This window comes from Pristiophorus japonicus, chromosome 2, assembly GCF_044704955.1.
Source record: "Pristiophorus japonicus isolate sPriJap1 chromosome 2, sPriJap1.hap1, whole genome shotgun sequence".
Taxonomy (NCBI): Eukaryota; Metazoa; Chordata; class Chondrichthyes; family Pristiophoridae; genus Pristiophorus; species Pristiophorus japonicus.
The window spans coordinates 351936977-351948451 of NC_091978.1; positions in this window are offsets into that span (position 1 = coordinate 351936977).

Genomic DNA, 11475 nt, shown 5'->3' on the forward strand with positions numbered 1-11475 from the left:
ACTTTGTGGGCTGCCTCGTTCTCTTCAGCACTCACACAGACAAGGGACTGCACAGACTGACCTGCAGAAACTGACTGCAACAGGCAGTGGAAATCAAGAGGATGACGTCACTTTGTAACTATTGAATCATGCTTGGAATCTACTCGTGTTTGGAAGGTGGACCTTGGACAGGGTGACGACACCAGCCTATATCAAAGGGGTACAGTCATTGCAACAGATATACTGTCGTGTGTGTGGTACTTGCATGTTAATTCCTCTGTAAATAATAATTTTAAACAAATAATTGTGGAAAACCTCTCGAGTCTGTGGTGCTGGTAAAATGTAATGGAGCAGAAATTAGATTTGGGCGGCTATTCAAAACGGTAGTATAACGGCTGCCTGTTATACGCCTTACCCAATATTCAATCCCTTTGATGTCAATGGAACGGAGTATCGGGCGGGAAGTCTAACAGGAAGTCAGCGCAATACTGCCTATTTGTGCTGCTGCAAAAATCGGATTTCTACCTCAGTGTTTCAATCCAGGAGGTGTATTTTTCCAATCACAGAATGTTATTTCTGCACTTGAAGCTTAAACAGGAATCATACTTACAAGAATTAGGTCTTAGAAGTGGCAACCCTTCACTGTATTTTTGCTTAAACCTTTTTTGTCCCGTCATCATTTTCAAAGAAGTTATTCAACCTTCAATGCTCAAACGAGGATGTAAGATAACATTGGGATTCTGAATCATAACATAATTGAAACCCGTTTCTGTGAGCACACGATCAAAATCATATTGTTCCTTGTGTGACGCTTTTATTGCAAATTCTGACAAGTACTCGGCAGGAGATAACACAGTGTTGGTTCAGTCAGTGTTTATGATGCCATCTGATCCCTTTGATTGTGCTGTTGCCTTGTAACTCTCTCCCCTCGGATGATGCCTGTTTTAAAAACACACCGAGCACGACCTTCTATCTCTGACCTGCAGAAAACTATCTTTAACCTTCATCCACTCAAAAAAACATATGTTGTGCATTTCCACACTTTGGGCCACAGATAACTTCCTGCATGGCCACATGCTTTTTACTTTTCTGATGAAATCACAAAAGCATTTTCATTTTAGGCATTGTTAAAGTTAGGTATCAGCATTTATGTTAATAAGAAAAATTATACCAATAAATTTAAATCAAAAATTGATGAGTTGTACCTCTCTAAATCCTGGGAAATGATTCAACAAATGAATCATAATGAAAGATTGTATTAAATTGTTGAGAACAGTAAGACATTGGAATAGGCAAATATATAACTGGATACATCAGGTACGTAGCTATAATCTGTATATGTGCATCAGGCAAGGCCTCTCGATTAGTGTATTGCTATATTGTCACATAACAATGCTATTGTAAAAACGTCCATATGTTTTACTGTTGAATACTTAAATTTCTGATTGCAACAGCTTCAGAGCTGCAATGTATCTACTGTGAATTTGTATTAAGTAGTCTCTCTTCAGGTCTGATTAGAACGAGCTATTTCACCCATGATGAAGTTTACACATTAACAGAAACTTTGAGGTGGTCGCTAAAGACAGCACTTTCTGTGGGTGATGTCTATACAGGTCTCACTGCACAATGGTTAGCATGTCCGCACGTCAGGGTACATCTTCCAAACAATCAACACTGACAACCATATCAAAGCGTGCAATGATCAGATCTTCAACACGATGTTCCAAGTAACTGAAAGCATGAGATATTCTCAACTAATCAAACTGTGTAATTTGAAGGCATTACAAAAATGTTTTATAAAACTGTATAAAAGCTGCCATTTGAGTTCCTTGAATATAGTTAATCTATTGTATATTGAGTCTATTGTATATTTAATCAAGTTAATTGTACATTTAATCAAGTGTGACATGTTCATTTTCTCTGCTATAAATCTGTGGAGATCTTTTCATTTTTGAAGTTGATACAAAATAGGTTAACAGTTTAAGGCTATCTTAAGGAACACTTTAACAAACTTTGAATAACACTAGCCACAATGTTCCGCCACCAACTATGAATGGGTAGCAAATGCAGCCACTGTCAAAGTTCAGGATTTTTATTTCATGTAGTTGAGAACAAGCAAGAATGTTAAAGGAATAATTGATTTACAGTACTATAATGATATTGGGCAGAGAGAGAGAGGACAACCTCAAAATTTGATGATGACACAAATGTAGAGGATTGGAAAGCAGTGAGGAGAACTGTTAAAGACTTCGGGGGGGATAAACATGTTAACAGAATGAACAGAGATCCAGCAGTTGGGGCCAGGTGCAATTTAAAGATAAGTGTGAGTTGATCCATTTTGGGAGGAAAAGAAAGGAATGAATTTAAATGTGTAATTCCTTGAAAGTAGGCATGCAGGTAGATATAGCTATAAGAAAGACCAATAACATTTGGGGTTTTATAAATGGGGACATAGAGTACAAGAGCAAAGAAGCAATGATGAACGAGATGATATTGGGGATCAAAAACTCTCATCATGAGGTGAAACTTGAGATACTGAGGCTATTTCCAGTGAAGCAGAAGTGACTACAAGAAGATTTAATAGAAATTTTAAACAACGACAACTTGCATTTATATAGCACCTTTAATGTAGAAAAAAAGTCCCAATGTGCTTTCCATAAGCATTATCAGGCAAAAAACAATGCCGAACCAAAGAAGGAAATATAGAACGGGCGACCAAAAGCCTCGTCGAAGACATAAGTTGTAAGAAGTGTCCTAAACGGAGGAGAGACAGATAGTGAGGTAGAATGGTTTAGGGAGGGAATTCAGAGCTTAGTGCCCAGAAGGCTGAACACATGATTACCAATGTTGGGGCAAAAGGAGTGGGAAGAGAGAAAGTAAGACAGAAAAATTTGGAGGAAGCGTAATTCTTGAAAGGTTGGCGGGTTCCAGATGGTTGCAGAGATAGGAAGGAGCGAGGCCAAGAAAGGGAATTAAACATAAGGATGAAATTTTTATATTTGAAGTGTTGTGGGGACCAGGAGTCAATGTAGGCCAGTGAGCAAAGGAGTGTTGGGTAAGCAGGACTTGGTGCAAGATAGGATATGGGCAGAAGAATTTTGGATGGTTTGTGGAACGTGAAGCATGGGAGGTTGGCCAGGAGAGCATTGGAATAGTTAAGCCTCGAGGTGACAAAGGCATGGATGAGGGTTTCAGCAACAAATGGTCTGAGGCAAGGGCAGAGATAGGGGATATTACGGAGGTGGAAGTAGGTGACCTTTATGATGCAGAGAATATGGGGTCAGTATCTCAGCTTAGGGTCAAATATGATATGAAGGTTGCAAACCGCCTGTTTCAACCTGAGACAATGATCAGGGGGTGGGATGGAATCGGTAGTGAGGGTAAAGAGTTTGTGGCAGGGTCAGAAGACAATGGCTTCAGTCTTCTTAATGTTTAAGAGGAGATATGAGGGGAAATTTCTTCACCCAGGGAGTGGTGGGGGTCTGGAACTCACTGCCTGAAAGGATGGTAGAGGCAGGAACCCTCACCACATTTAAAAGATACTTGGATGTGCACTTAAATTGCCATAACCCACAGGAATTCGGACCAAGAGCTGGAAAGTGGGATTAGGCTGCATAGCTCTTGGTCAGCCGGCGCGGACATGATGGACCGAAATAGCCTCCTTCCGTGCTGTAAATTTCTATGATTCTATGATTAACTGGAGAAAATTGCTGCTCATCCAAGACTTGGTGTTGGTCAAACAGTCTGACAACACAGAGGGTTGAGAGAGGTGCTGGTGAGATAGAGCTGGGTGTTGTCAGCATACATGCAGAACCCAACATTATGTCTTCGGATTATGTCGCCAACAGACACCATGTAGATGAGAAAGTGGAGGAGGCCAAGAAATGATTCTTGGGGGATTCCAGAGGTGACAGTGTGGGAGCAGGAAGAGAAGCTATTGCTGGAGATACTCTGGCTACAATTGTATTGGTAACACATAAAATGAAATTCCATAGTTTGCAACAGCACATGACAGTTAGTGGAGTTTGCATTAATAGACGCCAATCCACAAAACCTTAAAACTACAGTGTTCAACAACCATTCATGTGGCCAGTGCCAGTCTGGTATTGGTGCTATTTTTGCACTGGTAGCTCTACGTTTTGGTTTAAAACCACCAAGAATTGAACAAACAGCATAAATTTCAGCTTACCAAGATATTAATAATTGGTAAATGTGATTAGAATCAAATTTTATGACAGACCTATGTAATGTTGGATATTTAATATGAAACTCTAGTGATAGTCAATTTGTGTTGTTAAGAGAAAGGGTATTAAAAGAATATGAAGCTGAATAGCTAATACTCCATTCTTGCTACATCTTATGAGGTTTGATGGTGATTAGGTTGGACAAGGTAAGCGTAAACGACATGGGGTGAGCAGGGAATTGTATTGTCATTCTTCAATGTTATATTGTTACCATTCATATTAGATTGTCATATATATTGACAATATATTAATTGCATTGATTTTAAGTGCTTGTTCCTATCACATTTAAAAAACCCATTAACAATTTTTGACAGCTTTCTATGCTAGGTATTACAGCACTTAGTTCAACACTTACAAGGATTACTGGCACTGTTGTATAATAATACACTCCAGTGTGTTCCATTTAGTGCAGATTAGTAATTCACCGGCTGATAAATCTTCTTATCCAGCAGAAACACTCAGCAGTTTCCTAAAATCACCTGTCATTTTATTAATGCACATCAAGGTCAATGTGGATTTCATTTTTATATATTTAATTATTGGATATTATTTCTATAAAACCAATGTAACTTTCTTATTCATTTACTGCACAATGGTGCAGGTTAGTTGTATATAAATACCAAGTGTATGCAAGGAAATCTCTGGTATGCATATATAAAATTGAAAAATAGTTTGATGTGGTTCCACTTCATGCTTTCTTTCAGATATTGGCTTCTGCCAGTCCCTAAATATTTTCAAATAAAACATACATACAGCGAATTAGTCTGGATGGTTTGAAAATCCTTTAAACTGTCACTTGACAACTCATTCTGATTCATCTATTAATATACTGTGGCTATAATGCCAAGGCAGTCTTTACCTTGTAAGCTGCGGTGTGCCGCAGTATCTAATGGTTTTATGCATTTCACCTTCCCAGCTGGAATATTTACATCTGCTTGGTTAAATGTATCCAAGTACAATCGCTCAGAGGTTTTAAGCGCTGCTTGACCTAATTCTAGGGGTTTATCTATAGATACATCAGATTGCGGGACTTTCCCTTCATCTGTTAAGGTTAAGGGAAGAAAATACCTTATTTAGTAACAAAGTGAAGGTTTGCCATTGCATTTCCCCCCCTCCCCACTGCATGAGTGAGATCTATGGGCACAGTCCTGTTACCCTACATTACAACTATACTTCAAAGTCATTCATTGGCTGTAAAGCACTTTGGGACATCCTGAGATTATGAAAGGCGATATATAAATGCAAGTTTTTCTTTCTCCTTCTATAGTAGACAATGTACGTTAGAGCAAGCAAGGCAACCTGCCTACTTTCAGTTGAAAGTTGCTCTCCTGTATAACAATATTGATCATTTAAATGCGTACAATTAAAGTACAAATGTTGCTGATCTACATTGGTGGACAAAATATCCTTTCTGTTTAGACTCAGTTCAAATGAATGTTATGCTGATAAATCTATTTACGAAATACAATTAACTTCCATTATGATAGTGTATTTGGCCTACTTCTGCTCCTATTTCTTAAGTTCTTCTGATAGCTCACCAGTTTTTAGGGATGGCTCAAGACACCATGAACCCCAAGGTCACAGGAGGCCCTGATGCCAAATTGTGTGTGGGTTCAAATTCCACTGCAAAGACATAAGCGTATAATCTAGGCTGACACTTTAGTGCAGTACTGAGGGAGCGCTGCACTGTTGGAGGTGCCATTCTTTCAGCGGAAATGTTAAACTGAGGCCTCATCTGCCCTCTTGGGTGGGTGTAAAAGATCCCATGGCACTATTTCGAAGAAGAGCAGAGGAGTTCTCCCCGGTGTCCTAGCCAATATTTATCCCTCAACCAACTTCACTAAAACCTGATCTGGTCATTTATCACATTGCTGTTTGTGGGACCTTGCTGTGCGCAAATTGGCAAATTGGCACATTTCCTATATTACAACAGTACTTCAAAAATACTTAATTGGCTATAAAGCACTTTGGGATATCCTGTGGTTGTGAAAGGTGCTATATAAACACAAGTTCTTTATTGCTTTTCTTAATATGATTAAAAATATTATAGCAAGTTATTAACTGTGAATCAGTCAGCTGTCAAGGGGCCTGGGAAGTAAAGGGACATCCTATACAGTGCACTGAACTGATGAACTGTGAGGCACACAGGGAACAGAGGAACACAGATGGTGGGGGTGTATGGAGCGATGGTCGGAGGAAACGAGAGCAATTGACGATCACTGGAGGGAGAGGATATGGGGTAGATTTTCTACTGAGCAACCTTGTTCCGTCTGTGGGTTTTATTGTGTGATATACCAGGGGCCTTTTATCTGCCAACAGATAAGTTCTCACACAAATGGTGCAAAATCTTCATTACTGTATGCAATATTATGGTAATGAATTTAAGCTTTGTTCACCGGGACAAATGCCTTCATCACTTTACCTTGGAAAAGCAAGCGCAGAATAATGGTCGCTGCAACCCTTCCATATCACACGATGCTCCAAAGTGCAGGATGGGGTCTTGAAACACATTGCCAAGATTTTCATTAAGTGGAAGGAGATTCACTCCATGAATGTTCAGGTGGTCAGGGACCAGCCAATGACTACTTCCCATACAGCAGCCACAAATCTGTTATATAAAAGCCATCGTCTTTGCCTGGGTTATTCAAAGGAGAAAGCAGAATTGAAGGGTAGCTCCTGACAGTAACAGAAAGGAGCAGAGAAGAAGAGCAAGAGTTACAGAGAACTTACAATTATCTGGCACTTTATCATGTTTCTCAGAAATATCTCAAAGCACTTCACAGAAAATGAGTTATTTTTGAACTGTAGTCACTATTATTTTGCAGGCAGACATGGCAGCCATTTTGTGCCTATTAAGATCTCTTAAATAGCAATGAATGAATCAGATGTTGTTGTTGGGAGGAATTCCAAGCTCTTGAAATAGTGCCATGGGATCAAATGAACAACTAGTACAGGCAGACAGGGCTTTGGTTTAACACCTGATTCCTCCGTAGTACACTGGAGCGTCAGCTAGATTACAGGGCCACCAATGTTACGTGCACACTTGAGCTGACCTTGCCTGATACCATGGGGTCAGCTCATTTGCATCATTTTCTAGCACGCTGGATCTGGTGCTCACGGTGGGCAGGGAGCACCAGGACTGGAATGTCAGGTGCCAGCAGCCAGTAAAGAGCTGCTAGCTACCCCTTGTGTGCGTCAAACGATTAGTTTGTTGTGGGGGGAGGGGGCGGTGTGTCCAGCAAGGAGAGTAACAGAGACACAGGGAGAGTAACAGAGACATGGAGAGTAACAGGGGCACACGGAGAGGAACAGGGGCACAGGGGCACAGGGAGAGGAACAGTCACAAGTAGAGTAACAGACTCACAGGAAGAGTAACAGGGAAGCAGTGAGAGTAACAGACACACAAGCCGATAATGCAATCCTGGTATGATAATGCAGGACTGCTGCTCTTTGGGAGGTATAATTCGACATCAGCTCATTTACATGATGTCAATGAGGTCAATGAGTGACAATTCAAAGAAAGAAGAAAGCCTTACAGTTATATGCCATCTTTCACGACCACCGGATGTCCCAAAGTGCTTTACCGTCAGAAAGTACTTTTTGAAGTGTAGTCACTCTTGCAACGTGGCAGCCAATTTGCGCACAGCAAGCTCCCACAAACAGCAATGTGATAATGACCAGATACAGGTAAGTGCATCGAAAATCCGGAATCCCAGAATCCGTACTGTTCCGGAATCAAGACACCAGGACGATCCGTGGTGGATTCGTCCAGAATCTGGAAAATGTTCCGAATCCGGCCCCCCGGCCACCACTGACCTCTCCCCCACCTCGGGCCGCCCTGGGGAGCGGAGAGTGGCTCTGAGCCTGGGGAGTTGCACCCCTCAGACCCGCTTGTGGGAGGGGGAAATCAGAACTTGGACTCACTCCAGGCACCGGCATTGAGAGCACGTCGCTGTCACCGAGGCCAAAGCCCCAAGGTGGGGTGGAAAGAGCTTGCAGTCAAAAGAGCAGGACCCTGGGCTTCCCAGGTCAGACCGCTGCATCCCAGGGACCCCGAGGCTAACGGCAGGGTGCTGAACTGCGGGGGGCGGGGGGGGGGCACAGGCTGAGGGCGGAGCGCTGGAGCCCGGGACAGCTCAGGCCACTGACCGCAGCGGTGGGGAAACAAGAGTGGAGCCCAAGAGAGTAGCGAGTTTGTAGAAGGGATTATGAATGAGCATATGCATGGGTATCAAACCTAGAGGAAACTGCTCTTTGGAGTGTTCTAGGAATGTGCGGGCTAGGAGGCTGACAACTTCAGGGAGATGGGGAGTTTAGGGAGAGATGGCTCTGAGCTTCCAGTAGGACGATTTCAGGAGTGGAAGGTGTAAACCTCGAGCCCGGGGGTGGGAGAGCAGGGGGGGGGACACGGCTCAGGAACTGGACGTGTCAGAGATCTGGGGCTGAAGGAGTCGCGGCTGCGAGATTCCCAGAAGACGTTTGCGTGGGGCGCAAACTTCGATGGTCTTGGCACTGAGGGGGGATTTGGGGACTGGGATGGCAGCATTCAGGAGGGTAGTTGAAGAGTACGAAATGAGGGAACGAGGACCTCCCCCAGCACTTACAACCGAATGTCCCTTTTGGAAGTTGAGCGTAAAAAGGGAATTCAGCGTAACTTTTCAATCTTTAGATTTTACTTGCAGTAATGGAGACCTCTCCCCCACCTCAGTGGAAGTGGTCTTAATGATGGAGACACCATGGGGTTTGAAGTCTAGCTCAGGGTCGAACAGGATACTGACGTTGCACACCATCTAGCCTGTCTAGAGCAAACAGCCTAAGAAGGAGGATGGAGTTATTGCTGGGAGACAAAGATGATGGATTAGGCTTGTAGAAATTTCCAGCTCATTCATGACATATGAAATAGGCAGTCTGAAATCAGATGATCATGTAATTGAGGGCAGTGGTGAAGCAGTAAAGCTGAATGCCATAAACAGACATAGAAACTGATCCTATGTAAGTTTCCAAGGCATCTGCAAATGAGATGACCAAGCATCTAACCATGATTATTGTACAGGATGGAAGGTGTGCCTTGGCTCCCTGCTGGGTTCTTGCTATTAGTCAGCAGTGAGCATGGCAGAAAGAATCAAAGAGCAAGTTATTATTTAAATGGAGAAAGATTGCAAAGTGCTGCAGTACAGCAGGACCTGGGGGGTACTTGTGCATGAAACACAAAAGGATAGTATGCAGGTACAGCAAGTGATGAGGAAGGCCAATGATATCTTGGCCTTTATTGCAAAGGAGATGCAGTATAAAAGCAGGGAAGTCTTGCTACAGCTATATAAGGTATTGGTGAGAATCACCCAGAATACTGTGTGCAGTTTTGGTTTCCATATTTACAAAACGATATACTTGCTTTGGAGGCAGTTCAGAGGTTCACTAGGTTGATTCCGGGGAAGAGGGGGTTGACTTATGAGGAAAGGTTGAGTATGTTGGACTTCTACTCATTGGAACTAAAAAGAAATGAGAGGTGATCTAATCAAAACATGTAAGATTATGAGGGGGCTTGACAAGGTGGATGCAGAGAGGATGTTTCCACTGATGGGGGAAGACTAGAACTAGAGGACATGATCTTAGAATAAGGGGCCACCCATTTAAAACAGAGAGAGAAGAAATTTCTTCTGAGCGTTGTAAATCTGTGGAATTCGCTGCCTCAGAGAGCTGTGGAAGCTAGGACATTAAATAAATTTAAGACAGAATTAGAGAGTTTTTTTAAATAAGGGGATAAGGAGTTATGGGGAGCAGGTGGGGAAGTGGAGCTGAGTCCATGATCAGATCAGCCATGATCTTATTGAATGGTGGAGCAGGCTCGAGGGGCCATATGACCCACTCCTGTTCCTATTTCTTATGTCACAGGACTAACAGCATTGGTTGGGAAGTAGGGAGCTCAGGTCTGGTAGCACTGCTTTGTCAATTTTTAAGTAATCTCTTCAAACACTGAAATTTTGTGATTGGTTCTTAATGCGTCTGATTCCATCTCACAGCTGCCACTAGTCTTTATCATTTCTAACCATCAATGCCGCATGGGTGATCATAATCACAGGCTTTGTTTAGCCGAGAAGCTTTCCAATTCCATTCATTTTTTCAGAGAAAAGACTGCAAATTAAAATGTGGAAGAACACTGCTAGGTATTTCGTCGGAGCTGCTTCTGCTCCACAATCACAACTTTGCCGAAATTGCTGCATACATAGGATTTCTGCCACACTTCCAGCAAAGTTACAGTGGAGGAGCAAGACCGAGGAAATTTACAACCTTTGTCTGTTACACTGTCAGTTTCAGCTGGATATGCCTTCTAATGTAAACATATGAATAGCATTTATTTCAGTTTAGTTGTAAACCTACTCATATTCATCATCCAATTTGCATTCAACTCATTTTCAGCACAAAGTACAATGCGGTTATACAACAACCTGCATTTATATAGGAACTTTTAACATTTAAAAAAAAACATGCTAAAGTGCTTCTCAGAAGCCCAGGCAGACAAAAGTGGATGCTGAGCCAAATAGGGAGATATTAGGAGGTCAATCAAGTATGTGTGGGGTCATTCATTTTGGATTAAACAAGGATAGATCTGAATATTTTTTTTATATTGTGAAAAGCTAGGAACAGTGGAGGTCCAGAGATTTAAGGGTCCATGTACACAATTCACTAAAATGTAGTGGCCAGGTACAAAAAAATCAAAGAGGTTCATGGTATGTTAGCCTTTATATCTAGAGGGCGAGAATAGAGATATATTTTGCTCCAGCTATACAAAGCTCTGGTTAGCCCACAGCTGGAGTACGGTGTAAATTCTGGGCACCACACCTCAAAAGGATATACTGGACTTAGAATGTTACCAGATTCAAAAGGGTTAAATTATATATGAGGATAGATTACATAAAGTAGGCTTGTAGCCTCTGGAATATTACATAAGAAATAGCAGCAGGCGGCCATACGGCTCCTCGAGCCTGCTCCGCCATTCAATAAGATCATGGATGATCTGATCTTGGACTCAGCTCCACTTCCCCGCCCGCTCCCCATAACCTCTTATCCCCTTATTGTTTAAGAAACTGTCTATTTCTGTCTTAATTTTATTCAAAGTCCCAGCTTCCACAGCTCTCAGGCAGTGAATTCCACAGATTGACCACCATCAGAAGAAATTTCTCATCTCAGTTAGAAATGGGCAGCCCCTTATTCTAAGATCATGCCCTCTAGTTCTAGTCTCCCCACCAGTAGA